This window comes from Protopterus annectens, chromosome 6.part0 (assembly GCF_019279795.1).
Source record: "Protopterus annectens isolate FY-2018-M chromosome 6.part0, PAN1.0, whole genome shotgun sequence".
NCBI lineage: Eukaryota > Metazoa > Chordata > Ceratodontiformes > Protopteridae > Protopterus > Protopterus annectens.
The window spans coordinates 1,247,488,550-1,247,512,487 of record NC_056737.1 but is presented as its reverse complement, the minus strand read 5'-3'; the positions used below and the strand labels follow the sequence as shown (position 1 = coordinate 1,247,512,487).

General features: G+C 38.8%; 1 protein-coding gene across 1 annotated transcript in view; it reads right to left on the bottom strand.

Moving 5' to 3' along the window:
* GALNT5 (polypeptide N-acetylgalactosaminyltransferase 5) overlaps positions 1-23,938 on the bottom strand; it is a 512,523-nt gene that overhangs the window by 227,496 nt on the left and 261,089 nt on the right. The gene's annotated exons all lie outside the window — the stretch shown is intronic.

Here is a 23,938-nt window from a genome sequence, read left to right as displayed (position 1 = left end):
GGCTTCATCAGAGTTAACCATCATGCCAACCCCTAACCCTAAATGTTCTACTTGCATCAAGATTATATCACCTCAAATGGGATGCTAACCCACAATCTCTGGCTTAGGGGGCCAATGTTTTATCTATTAGGCCACTTTCCCACAGCTCTTTAACTGAAAAAAAGACTAACTTTTATTGTGGATTCATAAATTCACAGGCTCAGAGGAGATTACTAGGTTATCGGCTTAAGAGTCCTTACAAGCCTAGCCAATATAACCCAATATATGGCCCACTAGAGGCATGAGGAAAGCACAGATTTGTGCCTATACCTTGAGTACTTTACAGTTTGCCCCTGTCCATAAGGGACATAGGTATTACCCCAGGTGAGAATTTGTAATTCCCCATCCACTGATGCAAACTGCATTTGACAAGGGCCAGGCAAAGGCTCTGCTTAATGTGAATAGGAAGCCTATTCCAAATAAAAGGCAATCTCTGATACACATATCTCTCTCTCCAGCATGCTTTTTCCATTTGACTAAGTTTAGATCCCTAGATCTGGTGACCTTCATGCTGTTTGACTTGTGGATGTGTAACAGCTCCATCAGGACCTGATTTCTGAGTGCCTTATAAGTCAGGCATACATCATCCCTTAATAGTCAGTAGGAGACAGAGTAAAGGGCTAGGGCTTTTAGTCTAGCCACATACCACATGTTGTTTACCCTGTACTTTCTTTGTGAGGAAACTCTGAGGTCACTCCAGGAGCTGTAAGAGCCTAGTCAAGCACATGCCAAATGGCACATTATACTTGATTACTGGTCTAATGAGGGCTGAGTACAGCAAGACTAGAACTTCCTTGGATCTGGATATCATACCTTTGTTTACAAGTTGTACCACATAGAAGGATTTCCTCAACCTGTGGACACACTGTGGTCACAGTTCAGGCTATATCTATCTGAATACCTAGATCTCTCACCTCTGAGTCTACTCTTAGGGATGTGCTATTTCTGCTGTAATTTGCAGGGTATTTGATGTACCAAAGCGTATGAAAATGCATTTTTTTCACATTTAGTTTTAGGCCATAGTTCTGACACCAATCATTTGTCTAATCTAGAACCTCCTGAAGGACATCTACATCATTGTGGGATTAAATGACTGCCCCCAGTTTGCAGTCATCAGCAAACCTTGTCATTCAAAGGCCTTCCACATTAGTTTTGACTTCAGAGAAGTATATTCTAAACAAGAGTGGTCCCGGTACTGATCCCTGTGGCACACCACTAGTAACTGGCCTCTTGCTGGATCTAGATTCACCCACTTTAACCACATGTATCTTGTCCATGAGCCAACTGGCTATTCATTTGGTGAAGCAGGGATTTAGGCCTACTGTTGTGAGTTTATTTATCATATCTGAGTGAGGAATTATGTGAAATGTCTTGGCCAAGTTGAGGTAGGTGGTATCCATTGTTTACCTTCATACATGGCCTTAGTTACTTTCTCAAAGAAATCCACCAGATTCAATATGCATGTCCTGCCCTTGACAAACTCAAATTGGGTTCTGTCCAGTGTTTGGAGATTTCCTATGTCATTATTTGTCAGGTCCATGATTATTCTTTTTACGGTCTTACATATAAGACTAATCACACTTATGGGTAAGTAGATGGTCACCCTTTATGCAGAGAAATTACTGTTGCTGTTCTCCACTCTGTTGGGACAAAGCCAGTCTGGAGTCTGTGGTTAAACAGAGATCCTAATGTTCCTGTAAAAGTACTGATTTAAGTTGCTTAAAAGGTAACCTGGTAGATCGTCAGGCCCATTTTAAGACATGTTTTTAGCTTTAGAGTGTACCGTGGCAACCTGCTCTTTGGTGATAATTGGCATTGGAGTGGTGGAGCGTATTTCTTGAGAGAAAACTGGGAGTGATGTGGAGGTAACATTTAAGCTGAATTTGTAAACTACAAATTTGCTATACCTTCAAGCTGAGTACAGGTGATGCCATTAACAACTAGTTCCACACACTGTTGTGTGTTGCTCTTCAGATTGTGGATGTATCTAAAAATGCCATATTTTACCTCAAAGTCTGTTTATAGTCTTGACTATCTCTCTTATTCACTTGTTTGGATTAATGAGGGACTTTTTGCTTTCTTGTGCACATTCCCCTCTTACTCCTCAACAGGATTTTCTTTCTTTTCTTGTGCAGCCTATTAATACCAGGGATACACCAGGGAGGTTTGTTTTTGTGGTCTGACTTGGGTTTATTTTGGTCTGGTACTGCCATTTCTATGAAGTTGTTTATATGGTCACACAGGGCTTTTGTGTATGCCTATGCACAGATTTCTGTTTTCTGGATTTGGAGGAAATTGGAAACTAAGGGGTAATTTAGCCTACAAAAGTTCTTAAATTGTTTTTGGGTTAGGTGAGGGCAACTCGTTTTATCTTTATTTCAAGGGAGATCTCTTTGTGAGCTGATCTTACCAGTAAGGACATCATACTATGGGGAGGGGGTGTAGCACTCTCCCATATTTGTGAGTACCAGATGGATATTTGTTTCCCCTAGTGGAAGTACAGACTAGCTGCTCCAGGGCATTTGAATTTACAAAGTCAAGAAATCTTTGGGCCTGCATGTTAGTGGTTGTGTATGCCTCCCAATTAATGGAGTGGTAGTTAAACATTACCCATGAGTATGGCATTGGGCTGGAAGGTGAGTAGTTCTTATAGCTTCAGGTATGGGTTTCCTGGTTCATGGTGGGAACCTGTAGCTAGCAAGAATATAGTAAAGGATTTTTTACATAGTCATTTTAATATGAAGTAGCTCAAGCATCTCATATTGTTTGACCAACCTTGAGGTGTGCTTATCCTTTATGTTGATAGATTACCTCACCTTTCATAGTCAGTGACTGGCCGGAATGTATGAAAGACATTATAGCCACGCACTGCTGGAGTGTTTTCCATGGCATTGAACCATGTTTCAGTAACTGCATATATGTCAGCATTCTCCAGGGTAAGGACAGCTTTCAGGGAATGAAGTTTCTTGTTGAGAGTCCTAGCATTGAGCAGTAACACCTTTAGTCTGTCCTGAGTAGCTTTTATTATGCTGGAAGTTTTGTCTGTTTGGCAATGTCAAGAAAGGCACTATGGGGTGGATAATGTTTTGGCCAATAGCCAAAAGCCTAGAGGTGACAAGAGAAGACCATCCCTTGCAAAGCAGGATGGCCTGTCAAACATGTCCTCCCAGACTAACAAGTGTTAGACCACTTTTGAATGATGCCAATATCTAAGACAATTGTTAAATTCAATAACTTTCTGCTGGTATTGTAGCATCATCCTTGGAGATGGTAGAATGCTGCTCAATGCTAGGCTCATACCTAGTCCGGAGAGGTTTCTCACTAAAAGCATACAGGGTGTAAATAATATGCCCTTTGCAGACTGTCTCAAGGCACTATCCTTGTATTCTGTCTCCTATGTGCTATTGAGGGACGATCTATGCCTGGCATACAAGACACTGTCAGACCCCACTCTGATGGACCTCCGGCACATCTGCAAAACAAACAGCACAAGAATTACCCATTCTAAAGACATAAACTAAATATTTATAAATTGAGATAAATCAATAAATTTATAAATAAATAAATTATTATAATTATAAATAAATTTATAATAAATAAATAAATTATCAATAAATTGAGACAGTAAAGGGGTTGGTAGGGTGGCCTAATGGTTAAGGTGTTTGCCTTACAAATAACAGGTGCAGGGTTTGAGTCTCACAAGGGATAATTGGCCAGGCTTAAAATGGCTCGCAAGAGCAGTTAGCTTAGTACTAATCTATGAATCTATGAAAAACCTTGCCTCTGTGATATAAATAGGACCTGCTGGAAAGACAGGTATGTATCCCAGAGACTACCCCCTTCTCTGGAACAGGCTCCCTATCCATCTGAAGCAGAGTTCCTCCTTAACCCAATTCAAGTGTCGTTTGGACAATTGGATGGGGAACAGGAAATTCATCTCTGGTTTGGCATCTATGTCTCTAATGTACATAGGCAGCATATGGTTCATTACCCAGTCCCCTGCTTGTAAATGTTTCACCTCCCAAGCCCCTGCTTACACTTATCAAGGGTACCAGAACTTGTCAGAGATTTAGAATGCACTGCCAGGCTTAAAAAGGCCCTAGTAGTTATTAGCCTAGTATACACCTAGAAACCTAGGAACCTATACCTGCCTAAGACACATTCTGAGAGCTCACTCATGTCTCTCTTCATATTGGCCAAGGAGGTACATCTCAGGTCATTCACACCCACATGGACTATGAGTGAGTCATACTGGTACTTACGGGTAAGTGATCTGTGTGCCTGCATGATCTGGCAGATCCTGACAGGCAACAAACTGTAACCTTCGTCTTATCCAGCCTGTGTCTCACAATGGAGTCTTCTATGACCAGAGTATCACGTTGTGGAGTGTTTCACCCTGTGGGCCTTGGTAGCTGAACCACAATGAAATGTGGGTCTATGTGTTGTGATGGGTATTGTCTTGTTTGTGTACATGCGGAGTTTCTGAGGACTGTGCCTAACAGGCCTTTAAGGTTTGGGTAAGTTACATGTGAGGATCTCCATGTATGTGGGTCTATGTGTATGAACCTTTCTGGATGCAGTGAGTGATGTGTGTAAGTTGCTGACAATCTGTCTGTTGCTCTTTGTATCTGTATGTGAGAGTCTAGCCTCCAGAATCAATATGTAACTACATCTCTCACATAGTGCATTTGCCTGTTTGAGAATTGAGTGGCTGTCAGTGTACATAAGGCATTAATTGCTTCAGGATGCCCACGTCCACCAAGATGGATGCAAAAATATCTGTAGGTCCTAATGTGTACTTGCAAGGGATAGGGGTGGAGATTGTTTGTAACTGGATGAGGTAAGGGTGCTTACTCGGGGTAATCTGCAGCTAACTTAACCAGCGATGCTGCCCAGCATGCAAACCAGATACTCTCTGAGCAGCAATAGTCCTGGGTGCTATAATAAGGTAAGGTAGACTTAAATAGTCCTAACTAAATGCATACATGCTGCACACTATGCAAACTAGATGCCCTGTGAGCAATGTGGGACTGAAGTTGTTTTTAATAGGGAAATTTCATCTTCTGGTGATTGCATGGATACAAGGCACCAGTAACTGGCACAGCTTCTTGCGAACACAGGGCTTATATACAATCAGAAAAAAATCAAGTTTTACACTAACTATGCTCTAAAGCCAATCAGGTAAGCAGACAATGAACTTTCAGCCAGCAATTCCCAGCTCAGATAAGGGAAATCAGTCCTTTCCTGCCATAAGAGTGCAGACCTTGACCCTCTTAATGTAAAATGACTGGTCTGGAGCTCAAGTGTTAATCCCAAACAAATGGCTAATACTAAGAGACATTAGATACAAAGTGTAAAAAAAAATAGTTTACAACAGTTTACTTTTATGATTGCTTTGTTTTTCCCTAACCTACACAGACCAGGCAACCACTCACTGCCACTAGATGGAAAATCATCTCTTCTTGATGTAAAAACATAGAAAAGACCTAGCTAGAGTGTAAAAATACACTACTTTATCCAACAGCAAACTAGATTATGAATTCAGAGTAAGCAGAACAGGCAATGAGAGGCAAAATGCACTTTTTATTTTTCAAAATAAGCACAACGAAAGGTAAATAATTCAGTTCATAAACAGCAGTGTAGAAAGGGAGGAGCTTATAAAGCTCCATTTACAGTAAGGGTGGGTAGCTTTAAATCACCAAGTTTAAAAAAAAGCTCAGGGAATGTGAGGGTGGGTGTGGAAATGGGAGAGTGGGTGTGAAAAATACCCAGCAAGGAGTCATCAACAGTGTTTGTAGTCTTTGCAGGCTTTGAGTCTTATCAGGAAAGATGACTGGTACTTTTTTACCAGTCACCTTCCTACACTCAGATCCACAACCCCCTCAGCTCAAGTGAAGAGCAAAAAAAAAAAAAATTAAACTAAAGCAATCCAATCAGCTTGCCACAGCTTAATAGATATGAAGTGCTGAAATACCTTTCCTTCTGTATCGGCATTTGGATAGGCCAATACAGACAAAAAAAGGCAAGAAATGCACTTCTTGATTATGACTTTGCACTCACCCTTGCAATGCTTCAACTCCTTACTAGCAGAAACGTCATTATTTTGTATGACTTTAACTATCTTTCAGTAAACTGGGAAACCTATGCTTCCAGTGTATGATATGCTCAAAAATTCCTAAACTTAATAAACAAATAAAGCGAAGTATATAACATATGTTAGTTTTAGTTGATGCTGCTTTAGTAAAAGATAGTTTAGATATTACATTGAAGGACAATTGCTTTTATTCAATCCAAGATAAGTTTGCTTTCATCTTTATTACAAGACTTCCTTGCATCTAAACTTTTTTGTTATAAACACAATCTTTAAATATGATGCTTAACAAACGACCAGACCAAAGGAATATACAGTTACAGAAATAGCCAGTGGCAGATGATTTGTAAAGAGGGTAGCTGGCTGAGAACCAGTTACTGAGGGAAAATATTTGGTCATTGGGATAAAAATCACCTTAGTGATCATTCAGCCATCTTGATTTAAAAATGAATCACGAGGGAGAGTAGAGAATGAAGGTTTATAATCAGAAAGGGGGGTCAGGAGTCAGTAAGCCAATAGCTGTCAGGAGCTGAATTTCATGTTAAAAAGCATAGTGCATGCATCTGCTTCATGCAGTTAAGTGATAAAGAAAGATTTATAATTACACATGAAATATGTCCCTAAAAATCTCTGTAAATTACAAGGAAAATACATAATGCATAAAATAAAGAGGCAGCTATATCCTACTCAGAACTCCCAGAGCACTCACCGGTAGGCAAGAAAGAAAAACGAATAAAATTAGCTGGAGTTTATTAGATTAAGCACTTTCATCAAACAACTTCATCAGAATAAAACTCAAACGTCCTTCAGACCTTATATATAATCAGATTAGTTGGATAATTAGCTTCCATAACATACCATCTTAATTATTTAGCAGCATTTAACATTTACAAACTATACAATTCCATTCAATTGTACATGTTTAAAATCTGTTCTACCTACAAGTAACATTTAATACAAATTGTTACATTTAAACCAGGGTGTTTATCTCAAAGGTGTGGTCAGGCATATTCTTTGTACTTGACTGAGTATAATTGTTTTGAGAATCATATAAACATGACTTTTTTTCAGGTCACATTATAATATCTACAACTGTCTAAATGACTGCCTTTAACAACAACTGCAATACTGCTAATCATATTTTAATTGTTTTAAGGGAACAGCTGAATATGTTACTTACATTTATTAAGTGCTGGGGGCAGCAGTTTTAGAGATGCGTCCACTTTTAAGTGCCAGATGTCTGGGGGGGGGGGGTAGGACTAAGATCTTGTGACTACAAAATGAAACTTGCTTGCAACATACCTGGTTTGTCTGCCTGCATTTTAACCTGCCAAAACGTTTCTTTCTTTAACAAATGAAGGAAACACACACATTAGGGTGCTTATACAAAGCATTATGTTAGTGTTTCTGATGGCACATAAATGTTCCTTGAGTCTAACACTTAATTTCCTGGTTGTCATTCCTATGTAACAACATTGACAGGTGTAACATATGACAGCGTAAACTAAACCTAAGGTGTTACAGTTGTAACACCTATACATTTTAGGCTCCTATTCATAAGAGTTAACATAATGGAAGGACCATCCCAAATGAAGCTATACACAGTACACAAAACATATTTATACATTCCTAAATTTTATTTGTAAGTGTGGTTTTCTTGTAAGTGTCAACACTTTCTAAATACTGTTTAATGGACTTGGATCTTCTATTTTTGAGAGCATAAAAACAGAAAGAAACATTTTTGCAGGTTAAAATGCAGGCAAATACTCTGGGTTAAATGGAACAATTGTATTAAATGTTACTTGTAGGCAGGACAGATTTCTAAAAGTGTATTGCTGAACTGAATTTTATAGTTTGTGAATGTTAAATGCTAATAAATTATGATGGTACATTATGGAAACTAATTATCCAATTAATGTGATTACATTTAAGGTCTGAAGGACGTTTGCATTTTATTCTGATGAAGTTTTTTGATGAAAGTGCTTAATCTAATAAATTCAAGGTGATTTTATTCATCTTCCTTTCTTGTCTGCTGGTGAATGCTCTGGAAGTTTTTAGTTGTTTTTGTATTCTTGGGATGTTTTGGTTTATATCCTACTCAGATTTACAATATTACAGGGAAAAATGTGCATCATAAAATGATTTCATCTTTAAGATAGCGACTTCATCAGAATAGAAAAAATACAGAACTCTTTGTGTAACTTGCGCGAGCGCGCGCGCGCACACACACACACACACACACACACACACACACACACACAAATGAAGTTCCATGTGGAACTGTTAATAGAGGGGCAAATGATAGAACCTCAGTCATTTTATGCTAGTTTCACAAGCACATATCCAAGCTAATAGTCCCAGATGATGAACTGGAATACTGTCACAGTAACAGCCTGAGATCAACAGTTAAGGTTAAGCTAAGTGAAATAAAGCCAAGGTAAAATCATTCTCCATTCTCCATTAAGAAAGTTGTATGCTTTAAAGTTAGGGGATTCATTCTGTAAAAATCATAAACAAGGAGGGTGGGCAGGCTCATGGTTAGAGAACATTGTGCCTGAGAATGTTTTGAGGGTGCCTGGCTAGGACAGCAGTGGCAGTGCATTGATTGTAGTGCTGTTCTTTGCACTGATGATGTGGTTATTTGGTGTCTGGATGAATGGCAGAGTTGGATCATATATTTTTAAAACGATTCCAGATACATCTGGGAAAAAGCAGGCATGTCATGGGTGTTTAGCAAAACAAGTAGTGATGTTTTTAGTGATCATAAGTCATCTGCTTTAATCTGATATTCATGAAATTAGTGGGATTAAAGTCCGGCTAGTAGACAGAGTCACAATTAAGATCAGGATGTGAGGCAGTGCTGAGGATGTGAGGCAGTGCTAGTGGGAGTCTTACCAAAGTCAATAATAATCATAATGTCTCAGCAGCTGTAAGGCAGAGTACCTTGCTTGAAACTTGAAACAGACTGACAGCAGAAAACTGGAACCCAATTGTTCACAGAGGGGAAATACCTGAATTCCCTGTCAGTGATGGGTGGTGAGTGCTCCATTTGCTGATTCTCAAGCCAAAAATCATAAGTTTTTGATGCATTTACAAATGAATATAGGGCTCTTTTTACAATGCTGCTGACACCTTTGCTCCTTTGTATGACTGTCCAGTTTACTTTTATGATTGTTTTGATGTTTCTGCTGTCCCTGGAGTATGCTAAGGTTATATGTTTTGTTCAGTCTTCCTATTTTGGGCAGTCCTGAGAGGTCTCTTGTAGCAGGTATTTGTCTCAGTTGATGGTGCTTCTTTCACTTGGGTAGTTCAGTGGTCTTGACTGCTTTTCTGATGTCCCAAAATAAGGTCCAGAACGTGGTTGATTAATGTACCATTGTATCCTAATTCCATGAAGTTTCTTTAGAGGTCATTCAGGCCCTTGAAGGTTTTCTCTACATACGGGCTATGCTACATCCCAGTGACTTAATAATCATTTTAATTTCTCCATGTCTTTTGGGTTTCTAATACCATGACAGGAATAGACTCCATTCCTTAGTCAAAGTAAGATTAAAGTTTGTGAAATTAGGCATTGCTTCAATCTTTGATGTTAGCCAAAATTGCACTTTGCAGCACCCACAATGTGCCGAGTTGACTCCTTCTGCAATTCATTTGGAGTTGCATGTATCGGTAGCATAAGACTGTAAATTATTTTTTATGAGACCCATTGCTTCTTCTGCTACTGGAACTGTCTGGCTATCCTTCCCACCCTGCCCTCATTTCTGCCTGCAAATCCTGGTATTGTATGGCTCGTGTCGCTCGGTACATAAGGCACTGTAATCACTGGGTGTGACAATTTCAGCGATCAATTCTACTTTTTTCTTCTTTTCATGGACTACTATATAAGGGTTCTTGCATCTGTTTTTTGAACTGTTGGTAATGAGTAATCCCATGATTCTCTAAAATGCTTTGTGTCTCATGTTTCCAATGCTTCTCATATACTTCAGTATTGTAATTTTTACATAGCTCCCAATTTGTTGCCACATTATTATGCCTTTCAGTATACAGGCCCTCTGCCATTCGTATCACACCCAGCAACATAAACAAAGACATTGGTAATCTCCAAACTCTGGATCCCACCCAGTTCGGGTTTGTAAAAGGCAGATCATGTCTCCTAAACCTGACAGTCTTCTTTGAAGCAGTCACCAAAGCCGTAGACAAGGGTAAGGTGGTTCACACAGCCAATCTAGATCTTGCCAAGGCTTTCGATACTATCACCCACTCTGGAATTATAGATAAACTCACTAAACTAGGTATAAATCCCTATGTCATAAGATGGGTTGCCAACTGGCTCACTGACAGAACCCACATTGTGAAAGTAGCAGACTCCGAATCCGACTTCAGACCAGTGACAAGTGGAGTACCACAGGGGACAGTCCTGTGTCCGCTCCTGTTTGGTATCTACTTCTCTGAAGTACAGGCTAACACAGAAGGTCTTTGGCTAATGAAGTTCGCAGATGACTGCAAACTAGGAGCCATAATCGAAACTCCTAACGATGTGGACATCCTACAAAAGGGCCTCACTGAGACAGATGCCTGGTGTCAAAGCCGTGGCCTCAAGCTCAATGCTAAAAAGTGCATTGTCATCCCCTTTGGTAAAAACTCTGTACCCATGAACTACAACATAGGCGGTAGTATACTTAACACAGAAAGTGTGATAAGAGACCTTGGGACACAGGTGGACCTCTCCTTTGATAATCAAATCGCCACAGTAGTCAGGAAATCCTTCTACGTGGCACATCTCATCACAAAACGTTTCTCATCCAGAAAAAAAGAGGTCATTGTTACCCTCTACTCATCACTCATTAGACCCATTATAGAGTACAACGCCCCTTTTGGTATGTACCTCACAAGATATCTACAACAACTGGAAAGGCCGCAGAAATACCTCACAAAGAGGATTACCGGCCTCAAACAGATGCCCTAAGCAGACCGTCTCAAAAAACTCCAGCTTTTCTCCGTCGCATATCGCCTACTCAGAGGTGATCTCTGCCTAACATAAAAAGCTATGTCAAACCCAGAGCTGTTGGACATGTTCCACTTAAAGAAATCCCAATCCCTCCAAGCTACACACTCTAGGAACCTAAACCTTGTCACCACAATAAACAGAACATGCCGGAGGGATAGATTCCTGTCCCAGAGACTTCCCATACTCTGGAATAAACTACCTATCTATATCAAACAAAGCTCCTCATTAGCACTCTTCAAGAAAAATCTTGATGATTGGATGGGAAATAAGAAATTCACCCCGGGGATCACCTCTGTGGCTCTGCTCAACAGTGGCACAGGAAAATAATTTTCTTGGGTGACAAAAGCCAGGGTACTTTTTTGGCTGTGCTTGTATAGGCCCCAGGGCCGATAGCCTAGTACCTACCTATGAACCTATGAACAAGATGTGTGACTGTTTCCAGTTATGTTTTACAGAATCTGTATTTGTCTATCACATGTTCAATGGACTTTGTAAACAAATTGTAGACAGTCCACTATCCTGTGCCACTAATATTAACCTTTCATCCTTTGGTTTAAATTCACCTCTCCTTAACCATTCCTGGGTCAAATCTTGATTGACATGCGGTTGTTGCAGGGGTTTTCTATACTTGCAACTATATTTATGCCTTTTCCACATTTCTTACCTTCTCATCTGATCCTTCTCCTTATACTGTTTCCTTTGTTTTTTGGCACATTTAGTTGCTGCCTGACTTTTGTCTACTTCTGGTTTGGTTTCCATTAATTCTTGACAACAATACGCTTCTGCTAAACTAAGTAGAGAAGTCATCTTGGATTTGTTCATGTTTCTAAACTTTCACTATGTTTGGATCTAGTGAGGTCAGCAGATATTTATGCAGTTCTACAATTACAAATCTTTATATGTAATAAATTTTGAGGAGGCCCATACCTCCTTCAGAATGAAGAATATATAACCATTTGATAAGAGTGAAGGATTTGTCTTGTTTTCCTGTCCAGCTGATCTACCTTTTGGGACCAGCCAGTCACCCCAAAACTGTAAGCTAGAACAGGAAGAGCAAACTGCTTTATAGCTTGGACTTTGTTCCTATACGCCATGTTTGTTTTCACTATTAATTTTAATATTTTAAAGTATTTGTTACTGAGTTGTGTTCACATTTGTTCATGTTTTATTGTTGATCCTTCATCACTTCCCAAATATTCATACACTCCTTTCTGCTCATGTTCCTTTATATCTCATTCCTGTTCCAGACTGATATTTTCTTAGTCCTGCAGCTTTCTTCCTTTAAAAATTGTTTTTACATGTTTATCAAGACCAAATGACATTCTTATATCATCTGAAAAAGTCTTGACCACTTCCAGTTGTTCTTCCAACTCCTGGTCTGAAGAAATGTACAGTTTTAAATCATCCACAAAAAGATGCTAAGTCTTTACACTTTGTTGGTGTCTAGCAGCCACATTTGAACCATGACTTAAATCTGTTAAGTAGACATCTTAATGGATTAAGGGCAAGACAAAAGAACAGCAGTGACAAACAGTTACTCTGGAATACCTCCTTTGAATTTTTATCGTGGGATAATACTTTGTCCTTTATTATGGCGTTGCTGCAAAGTGGTTTGCCACTGTTTCGTGGTCACTGTAATGTAATTGATCAGTGTAGGGTGTATCTTATACATCCGTAAACATTCCTTTATATCTTTTTGTTCTTTGCAACGTGGACACATTTTTGTGGTGTGGAGGAAAAGGTAGACCCTTGTAGATTTTCAGTATAAACATTGAAAACTTGGGATTTGCTGGTTTCCTGCTCACCTCCAGATCAAAAAAGTTATTCTCTCCATACTGTAATGAGTAAAAAAGTGAAGAAAGTTTATAGATGTGCTGTTGTGATGATCTTCAGACTTAATACACAAAAACTTTCTTGAGAAGTTGTGAACAAGCATACAACAGAATACAGCCTTTTGGACCTGATTTGTACAAATATGGTCACCTCTTGTACTACTTCTCTGGTATCTCCTTTCCCCACCTTATTAATGACTAGCCAAAAGTCTCCAGTCTTGCTTTATTCCTCCAAGGTAGAAATTAACATCCTTCTATGACAATGTATATCCCACTGTAGTTTGTTCTGTTCCATTTTGCTGGCTGATGGTCGGCTACATGTTCCTCCTCACTATTCTTCATCTTCATGTTCTCCTGTTCCACCATCATCATCTTGGAAAAGCTACAATGTCCACAATCTCACATTAAATTAACAACTTTAGCTGACAGTTTTTAAACAAAATTCTAAACTGACAGCACAAAACAAATGGAGGAGACTGTCAAGCACTTGCATGCATACCCTTTCATGTAAGATTTTTATAAGGAGTTGAGGTTAACACATGCATTTATAAACAGGAAATAGGCCTACTCACCATAAAATTTCAGGAGAACACAAAAAGCACAGTTGCTGCAGGATAATCATGATTTGCCATCACCTCCAGGGTGCTAGTTTTGCTCCTGGAACTGCTCCAAGTTACACCCAAATAACTCCCCTATTAATTTACTTTTCATCTGATTTCTATACACATACATATATATACACACATACATGCATATGTGGTAGTACGGCGGTAGTGTTTTTACCTCACAGCAAGAGGTTCTCCCGTTCGATTCTCGGCTTGGCTTGGGAGTGCCTTCTGTGTGGAGTCTGCATGTCCTCCCCACGGTTGGGTAGCGTTCGAAAGACATGTGTGCATAAATCGGTGTGCCTTCGTTGAGGGTTGGGCATCGAGCTGGCACCTCGGTGTTTCGTAAAAATCTACTACCAGTCATTAGCAGACCGGAATTCCAGTGTGGCGACCCCTTACTGGGAAAAAGCCGAAAGATAAACAACAACAACATACACACACACACACACACACACACACACACACACACACACACAAAACCGTCAGAATAAAGGCAGCAAGGATGGCAAATGACTCACTCTTTAAAACATATATATCGACACATAAGACGGAGTCAAAGTAATGTGGCAGTCATGGCTCCATTCAAAAAATAGAAAATACACTTATAGTATCTTCATAAAACAACCACTTTATTGCCAACGTTAGTGCTTTCACAGTAAAACGTCTACTTCTTCAAACGTTACATAGTAGTAATTGCCTAAAACCTTTTATATACATCACCAAGCAGGTATAACCAATCATAAAACACATCAAATTAAGCACACAATTCAATAAACAACGAAGTATATAAAACACATCAACTCTAATATTCCTGTAAAAACTCCCTTAAATAAATTACATAATAAGAATATATGTACATATATTCAGCTATACAATGATCTAGCTTTTAAAAAAAGGCTTCAAAGATATTTTTTCATTAAGGCCTCAACCTGTATCAGCTCTTAGCCTTATTATCCATTTAGTTTTATAGTCTCAGTTAGATTTTCAATATCACCCACTCTTTCATAAGAGCTATTTTCTGTATCAGTGCCGTCCTTAGCCATAGCATGCTCTTTAAGGATTTCATATTTTTAAAAGAAAAGCCTGGTTGATCTCCAACAATGTTCCTAATTTCAGCATTGCTAGTTAAAATAGGCCAGTACTTTTTTACCAGTTAATTCAGTTAATATATTCACATTGCCAGTATAATGCACTGTCATGCGTACTACATCATTCTTACTTGTAGCGTGTTCTGAATGCTCTTCAAAGGAAGAAAGAAAGAAAAATAAGGTTTAGCTGCTGTTGTTCGTAAATGACAGACATCCTGCAGTATATTATCGACTTCTTGTTTTCTATAACCTCTCTCATATAATCCATCTTTTAAATGACATATATCAGTCTCAAAAATTGTCTCATCAGGATACAACCTTGACAACCTCATACCCATATCCTTTTACTATATTCCTGAAGATATGTTCAGGGTGCATACTCTTTCTATGCAGGAGATTATTTCTAGTACATTCTTATATAAAGGGTAGTGCTAAAAAGTCCAAAGGCCTTCTTAAATACCCTCACATCCAAACAATTTTACTTCATTACGAGATACATTCATATCAAATTTCAAGAAAGGTGTACTGGTATTAAGATAGTCAACAAATACATTTTATTCCATTTCTGTACCTTCCCATAACAATAAAGGTCATCCACAAACTATCTATAAAAGACCACTTGCTTCCCTTTAAATATATTAAGGAATGTCTTACTTTCCGATTGGACCACAACTAACTGTTTGCCATTGATGTACCCATAGCCAAGCCTACAATTAGTAAATAAATTTGTTGGGTATGAGGATGTCCAAGTTGAATCCTGATGACATGATATTTGAGACTCATATACATCATTTAAAAGATAGATTATATGAGAGGGGTTATAGAAAATGGCTCTATATCAGCAAATTGAAACGTGACATACCCGAACACCTAAAACATCGAACTACGAAAACTATGAACAGCCACGTTAGCAAATTTTGTCCCAGGGGAAAAAAAATCATTTGGCAAACCAAAATCTAAACACACTGTCCAACCCTACGAAAGTAGGGGGCTTCACCCCTAACACCAACCGATGTGGGGGTGCTCCCCAAACCCCCCTAACTAAATATACCAACTCTGAGATCGCTCTACAGTGGATAAAAGGGCAAGTTCCCAACTACTGCCAAGTGATTTTTTTCCCCCTGGGAAAACATTTGCTAATGTGGCCATTCGTGGTTTTCATAGTTCGATGTTAATGTGTCGATGACTAGGTGTTCAGGTATGTCACGTTTCGATTTGCTGATATAGACCCTAGAAAATAAGAATATATTAAGTGAAGTGGTAAAAAACGTATTGGCCTATTTTAACTAGCAATGCTGAAATTAGGAACATTGTAGGAGATCAACCAGGCTTTTCTTTTAAAAATAAGAAATCCTTAAACAGCATGCTATGACATTCTAAGGAGGGCAATGTTATACCTATGACTGTACCTTCTGCTACATTTCTTTTTAACAGATGTAATTTTTGTAGTTATATATAGATTCAACTGGATTTTTTTAAACATCCAGATATAGGGGGAATGTTTAGATATAAGGTGACTGCAGACAGTAATCCTTTAAATGTAGTTTACTTAGCTGTGTGCCAAGAATGTGTATGTTTCTATGTGGGTAAGACAAATAGATGGTTAAGGGACTGGATTAGAGAGCACATTTATAATGTTATGAAGGGGTCTCAAAATAATACAATAGTTAAACATGTTAATGAATATGGTGCAACACATAATTTTAAATTTTTGGTGATACAGAAAATAGCTCTTAATGAAAGAGGGGGTGATATTGAAAATCTAACTGAGACTTATGAAATTAAATGGATAATAAGGCTAAGAGCTAATACAGGTCGAGGCCTTAATGAAAAAATCTCTTTGAAGCCTTTTTTAAAAGCTAGATCATTGTATAGGTGAATATTTGTACATATATTCTTTTTATGTAATTTATATAAGGGAGTTTTTACAGGAATATTAGAGTTGATGTGTTTTATATACTTTATTGTTTATTGAATTGTGCGCTTAATTTGATGTGTTTTATGATTAGTTATACCTGCTTGGTGATGTATATAAAAGGTTTTAGGCAATTACTACTATGTAACGTTTGAAGAAGTAGTAGTTTTACAGTGAAAATGCTAACTCAGTCTTATGTGTTTGTTCTATATATACATATATATATATATATATATATATATACATATATATATATATATATATATATACATATATATATATATATATATATATACACATATATATATATATATATACATATATATATATATATATATATATATATATATATACACACACACACACACACATATACATATATATATATATATATATATATATATATATATACAGTGTCTACATTAGAACATCGAAGTTTCAAAACTTCGAATGTTCTAATATCGAACCCTATTCAGCTAAAGCTGAAACATCGAACATACAGAACAGCAATTTTTCCTAGGGAAAAAATTCACTGTTTCAAAACACATACACACAACACAAGCACATCAAACAAACAGCAATCCACACACATACACCTAAAATCTTACACCTAACCCTACACTAAACTATACACACACCACTAACTTTCCACTTACCTTAACCCAAACCCTAACCCTAAGGTCCGTCACTATCGCACACTCACCTCACCTGCGCCCTAACCCTAACTCACCTACCCCGCCCTAACCTTCACGTCCACACAATCGCATGCTTACCAGACCCACGCCCTAGCCCTTACTTACCTAACCCGCCCTTACCCTCACGTCCATACAATCGCACACATACCTAATCCGCGCCCTAACCCTAACTCACCTAACCTGCCCTAACCCTCACATCCACATAATCGCACACATACCTAACCCGTACCCTAACCCTAACTACCCTAACCTGCACTCCATCGCACACTTACCTGAACCCGACCCGTAACATTCCATCACAGCGCTGAAAATACCAAAGCAACAGAAAAGGACAACCGAATTCTTTCCCTAGGAAAAAAATGTGGTTTTCTATTGCTTCGATATTTTCAACTTGCGCTGAATAAGGTTCAATATTAGAACATTCAAAGTTTTGAAACTTCGATGTTCTAATATAGACCCTATATATATGCACGTATAAACATATATAATTATATATATGTATGAATATTCATTTAATGGGAATCACTGCACCCAAGCAAGCAGTTCATAGAGTAGTTTTCCTCACACATGAAAGACAAATTGTAAAACCCTTGGAGTGAGACTCCTTTCAATAAGGCACAAAACAGGTCAGGTCTTGAGGTGAGTAAAGTAGTCTGGCTCCCCCGATATATGAGCTACCATCAGGAACAGTCCCTAGGCACAAATCCATTCCCAAAGAATGGCCTCCATGTAAAACAGGCACAACTAAGTGCCTCTTTGATTGCTGCTGTACCACAATATTGTCGTGTAGTCTTTGCTGGTTGAAACACAACCCTTAGGGGGCTACTACAACCATGTCTACAGGCCTTAGAGGAGTAGTCTCACTTCTAGAACATGTGTGCATTTGACCCCTGAAGATATCATGACTACTACACTGTCCAGAAACCAACAAGAGTTCCCTGCTGCAGAGAAAAGGCATCAAAAGTAAAGGATACCAAGGTCGTAGAGCCATAAAGTGCATGGCTAGCAGGCAGCTGAGCTTCTGTGTCAACTTCACAGATTTTTTGTAATGGCTGTGAGATTTCTATTAGAATGAATGAGTTTTGACTTCACTATACTGCTAAAATCTACTACAGTATTATTGTGACTAACCTGTCAAGAGGAACCATTAATTCTAAGGCAAACGTGAACTAAACCTCAATACTAAGAAAAATGGTACCACCTCAGATAAAGATACTCAACACATCTTTAGATACACGTCATCTAAGGAACATCAACAGCTGAGTGACCACAGCTTCCAGTTATAGTGGCTATTATTCCAATACACTGCAAGAGCTGTGGAGAGGAACCAACTCTGACCAACTTCCAAAGGAGTTAGCTACAATGTGAATTAGTGCTGTTGCTGGTGATGTTGATCATGAATGTGTGAAAATCTGATACTCTGTGCACACCAGGAACTCTGGAATCTGTTCTAGTGATCTCTTCTGCTGACCTGAAGTAGACCGATGTCCTCACTGCTGCTCTTGTTGGTACTTATGCAGTATCCAATGGAAACATTTTCTCCACTGGGTCTTCTGCAACTTTATAAAGGTGCAGTGGAAGGATTATCTTCTACCCCAAAGAGGAAACGATCTACCATTTCTCCTAATATCAGAGTCATAATTCTCAACCTCTTAGAGCAAGAAATCTGAAGAAATCCATAAATAATGGTGGGACACAGGCCCAAATATAGGGACAATTTTAAATATTGCTCTTATAAACTTAGTAAATTGATAGAATAACATGTTTTATATTAGCATGAATTTTTGAAGGGTATGAAGTCTAAAACTCAAATGTCTGTCATTATTTTCTGACTTTAGTCTTTAATGACTTGCTAATAATTTGCTGAAAAAATGCAATTTTATGAAAAATGGACCAAAAATATGACACAAAAATTTGGACATTCTGCGAAAATCTGTACAGTTGAGAGGTATGAGTCAAGTAATAGGGCACAGACAGGGCCTAAAACTGAATGCTGCTTTGGGATCCTCAGCAAAGTGGTTAATATGAAGTCAATAATAGTAATAGTTATAATAACAATAATGTAATGGTAACAGTAACAGTAATAGTAACACTAATACTACACCTTGCTACCTGAGATACATTGTTGTGCAGTATCAAATTCCACACAGACCATCAGGAAGCCCATTGCTGAGCTCAGACTGATTTACATCCTCCTTTCTCATTACTGTCAGGAAGTTTTTCTGAATATTTGCAGCCTCATTGAGGAAAATCTCCAAATAGAGAGAGGGGTCCTAATGGAGAGATGAAAACAGCAAGAAAAGAAGGGCAGTACTAATGGAACTGAATTTATAGTCAAGTCTTGGCAAGTACCTTCATGTGTTTTTTTTACAACCTCTCAAAGACAATACTGATATATATACTGCATTTTACATCTTCAGGAGAAGGGAATGTAAAAAAATAAAGAGAAGTGCACAGGTCCCACTATAAAAAAACTGCCCAACACTGGTGTATGTGCTGGTGCCAGGACTGGATAAAAAGGCAGAGTTGAATATTGTGGATATGGAAACATTCTTACAACAGGTTTAGGTCAGACTTGGGGGAGGGGGGCTCTGTGGTAGAAGGAAAAAATAGCCAAAAAAAAAAACCTGACAATGCAAGAAAGAGGCATAGATATGACAAAGTGGACTGTTGAAGATGAGGAAGAAATTATCCAGAATTATTACGCAAAAAGCCTAGAATTTCTAGACAGAGGACATATCGCATGAGAGAAATCACAACAAAGAAAAATACTTGAACAAGAAAAACTGTCAAAAGCTACAAGTAAAATATATGCTCCTTACTGCAACAGATGAACAAAAAACATTATAAACACAAATAAATATTGGGCCACCTAGAAAAACAAATGATAGTGGAAGTAAGAATATATACAGAACAAAAAATAGAAGTTTTGGGATGATATAAAACATAAATATGGACATGGGAATAAATGAAGATCTGATATGGTGAATATATATACGCAAAGGAGAAAGACAAATTAATCAACACAAAGATATTTAAAGGAAAATATAGGCAGAGACACCCAAACATGGGAAATTTAAAATAATAAATAAATAAGATCAATAAGGAGGAATGTAGATAAGAAGATTAGTAAGGTGGAAGTTAACAAAATAGAAACAGAAACGATGAACTATCTGTGACGTGAACGATTGTTTTTGTTCTTCTTTCGGCTTTTCCCAGTTAGGGGTCGCCACAGCGGAACTCTGGTTCGCTAATGATTGGCAGTAGATTTTTTTACGGTTGCCGAGGTGCCAGCTCGATGCCCAACCTTCAACGAAGGCACGCCTATTCTACCCATGTCTTTCGAACGCCACTCAACCGCGGGGAGGACATGCAGACTCAACACAGAAGGCGCTCCAGCCGAGAATCGAACGGGAGAACCTCTTGCTGTGAGGCAAAAATGCTTCTGCTGCACCACCACGGCACTAGATCTGTGAAGTGAACAGTACAGTGCAGAAACAGGAACGAGTCCCCAGATGAAGGTGGAGTGGTGCGTATCTGAAGAGGATTTGCCACACAGTGATTTTCTGTTAATGATGCAGCATGATGGGCCAATGGAGCCAGATATGCAGAAGCAGCAGAGGAAGCAGGATGCATTTGAAGAGGAAATCACAGGACAATGTTGTGAAACCTTCTTTAGAAGATTCAGAGGAAACATTAGACACTCTCACTCCAGAAGATAATGATATAAAGGAAGGCCTGCTTGACTTAACAGAGCTGGACAGACATATTAAGACAGATGAAAAAAACCGATTACAGAAAGCAAATAAGACCCAAAATATTAGAAGACTGGGACCACAGTAATCAGGAGTATTAACAGAAATTATGTGATAGAACAGAAATGAATAAGCTATGTTATGGCGGCTAAATTAATAATGGAGGAAGTGTTAGAAGAAAAACATAAAGTAATGAGGGAAAGGAATAGAACAAGCGGAATGCCACCATGGAAGCATCGAACAGAGAAATGCATAAAGCAACGAAGACAATAAATCTCACTGTTAGAAGACTACAGAAAAGCGCTTTTTCATCTCAATAAAGATTCTACTTACTGACACAATCGTCTCCAGTGCATGCCTTAGTCAGTTAATGAGGAAGCACATGAAACTTTAATAATTTGGAGATCTACAACACACATTTTTCTGATATTAGATCAGTTCATCTTCCCGTTCGATTTTTACTTGTTTATTCCCATTTTTTGGGTAGAAAAGGAATAGACATCCAAGACCCTCCATAGATACGCAGATTTTTTTTTTTTTTTAAAATAGAGAAAAGGGAACAAATCGTCAATAATCCTTAGAAAAACGAATGTGTCAAAAAGAATGGACAATATCACAACATAAAGCCGCTTTCTTCTTCTCATCATCCAGGTTCTGAGACCTGGCCTCCTATGAAATATACATTGGAAGAGGCGCATTTTCATCTAGAAACACAAGGGTGTTTTTTTAAGTCCCAGACTTTGGGGTGCAAGCAAGCTTAGGCAGATGGCTCAACCCTAATAGATCTTGCAAGCCTACTAAATCCACTAGCATAGGAAGATAATATCTCAGATGGCAATGGAGGCATACAGGCTGAAAGGCTGCAAATCAGACATAGTGGTAGCAAAGCTATAATGAAAATGAAACAAGTCAATTACACTGTGATATAAAAGGTTAGTGCTGTAGGTAAGCTACAGTATGTTCAAGTTGTGCTACACCTCTACCCAAAATTGCTGGAAAAGATACTTGGGTCCAATACCTGAGAAAGTATTGGAAGACACCACACCTGATATCCAAAGCCAGGAAGCTTGATGTTGGTCCATGGAATGAAGACTGGGAACCAGTGATGTGTTTACTAATTTCACTTTAGGACAGGGCATCTGCAGCAGAACTCTGGACAAAGGTGTACTGACTGTCTGCAAGGAACACAACATTGGAGCAATGTGTGGGCAGTTAAGAAGCTGGCCAGCAATTGCCTATGAAAAGCTTGGTTGTAAATCAGGGTCAAATTGCAGCCACCAATTTCTCAAGCAATAGTATAACATTTTACTTGAGGAGTTCCCTTTAACAGGGAAGGTGAGGCAAAAACAGATATTGGTGTGGTGGGGCCATCCAATGTAACAGAAGCACGGTGTCCAGCTATGCCATTTGCCACTTCCATCCCTCCAGCCATCTCTTCTCTCCAAGGGAGAAGGCTATAGGCATAGCAATAACTGTGTGTCCCCCCTGGTGGAGACCAGGCATCAGATAGATCATTCCATAAGGACTGTGGGGTGGTAATGACATTGCAAGTGTCTGTACTATCCCTTCCCTTGCTAGTGATTCTTACCTACCCACCACATTCATGAAGCCTACAATTTCCCATTCAGATACAAAGTTAGGCTGGGGCAAATGGTACAGCTTCCCCTGGCACAAGGTGAAGAATTAATTTCCCTTTCTTCCTTTTGTTTTTGCTCTCATGCATACTGTGCAGACGTAAGGCATTAGTTCATGGAGGAGTACAAGTTTGGAAAGCACACCTTTTTTTTTTACAGCTACAGCTCTGTTCCCATTACTGCTTTGTTTCCTTGAGAAAAATATAAAGCCATGCCATAAGAGCGTCTTTCAAAGGAGTCAGGGACCTTCCTGGTTTAGGCACAAGTTATGTAGTACAGCAGGGAGTAATTAGGGAATTCAGGGCTGAGTGTGAGTGGAAGCAGATGGAGATACTTGAGACACAGAGAGACAAACCTGAAGCCATAAAAGCAAATGTTTTTGCAAACAAAACGTGACTTGTGAGGATGGGGCATCTGGCACTAAGGCCACCTCTTCTGATCCAGCCTTCATTGGTCTCTATTTTAATACATAAACAAGGCTAGGCAAAGGAGAAACTGATGAACCAGGGCTGATAAGTAGTGCTGACAAACAGAACAGATAGTTTAGAAGGTCACTGAACTCTTTGTCCTTCATCTGACATGTATGGTGCCTCATCATTTCTTTGCCCTAGGAGCCCAGAAAGAAGACGATAAGGATGCAACTGCATCCATGTTAGCTAGCCAGTCAGCCAAAAGGGCCTTTCTCTGTTTACATCTGCTGATCAGATTAAATTCCCTACACCTGGCATCATCTGCTGTCATGTAAGGACCTGAAACAAACTGCACTCTTGGATCCAGCTGCTAGAACTTATTTGTTGCAGCAACACTCATTTTAGGAAGTGATAGTGAAAATTAAGACTTTAAAACCAAAACAAGGCTGCACGTAATTTCATATATTTTATTACTGACAACATTAAAGAATGCTGCACTTAGATGCTCTGAATAATTTAATTCTCATTGGTAACATGCTAACACTAAAGCAATAAAGAAGAGCAATTTGAACAACTAATTTCAAAAAGAAGCAGTGGCCTGTATTTTCAACACTACAGCATTAATGTAGCAGTGTGGCAGGTCATGTACAGAGCTGGGAAAACAACCTGGAAAAACAGACTGGCTAAGCGGATATGTTGGAAAGTTCATGTCCTGATAGTCCTGCAGTCAGTGAGTTGAATGTCGTATCAGCGTTCATTTAAAAAATTCAACATTTTAGAAAATCTTTTGAGCAGCACCATTCCAGCAGTCTATCAATTTAGAAACATCTCCAGAGCACATACAATATTAAATTAACTCTGTA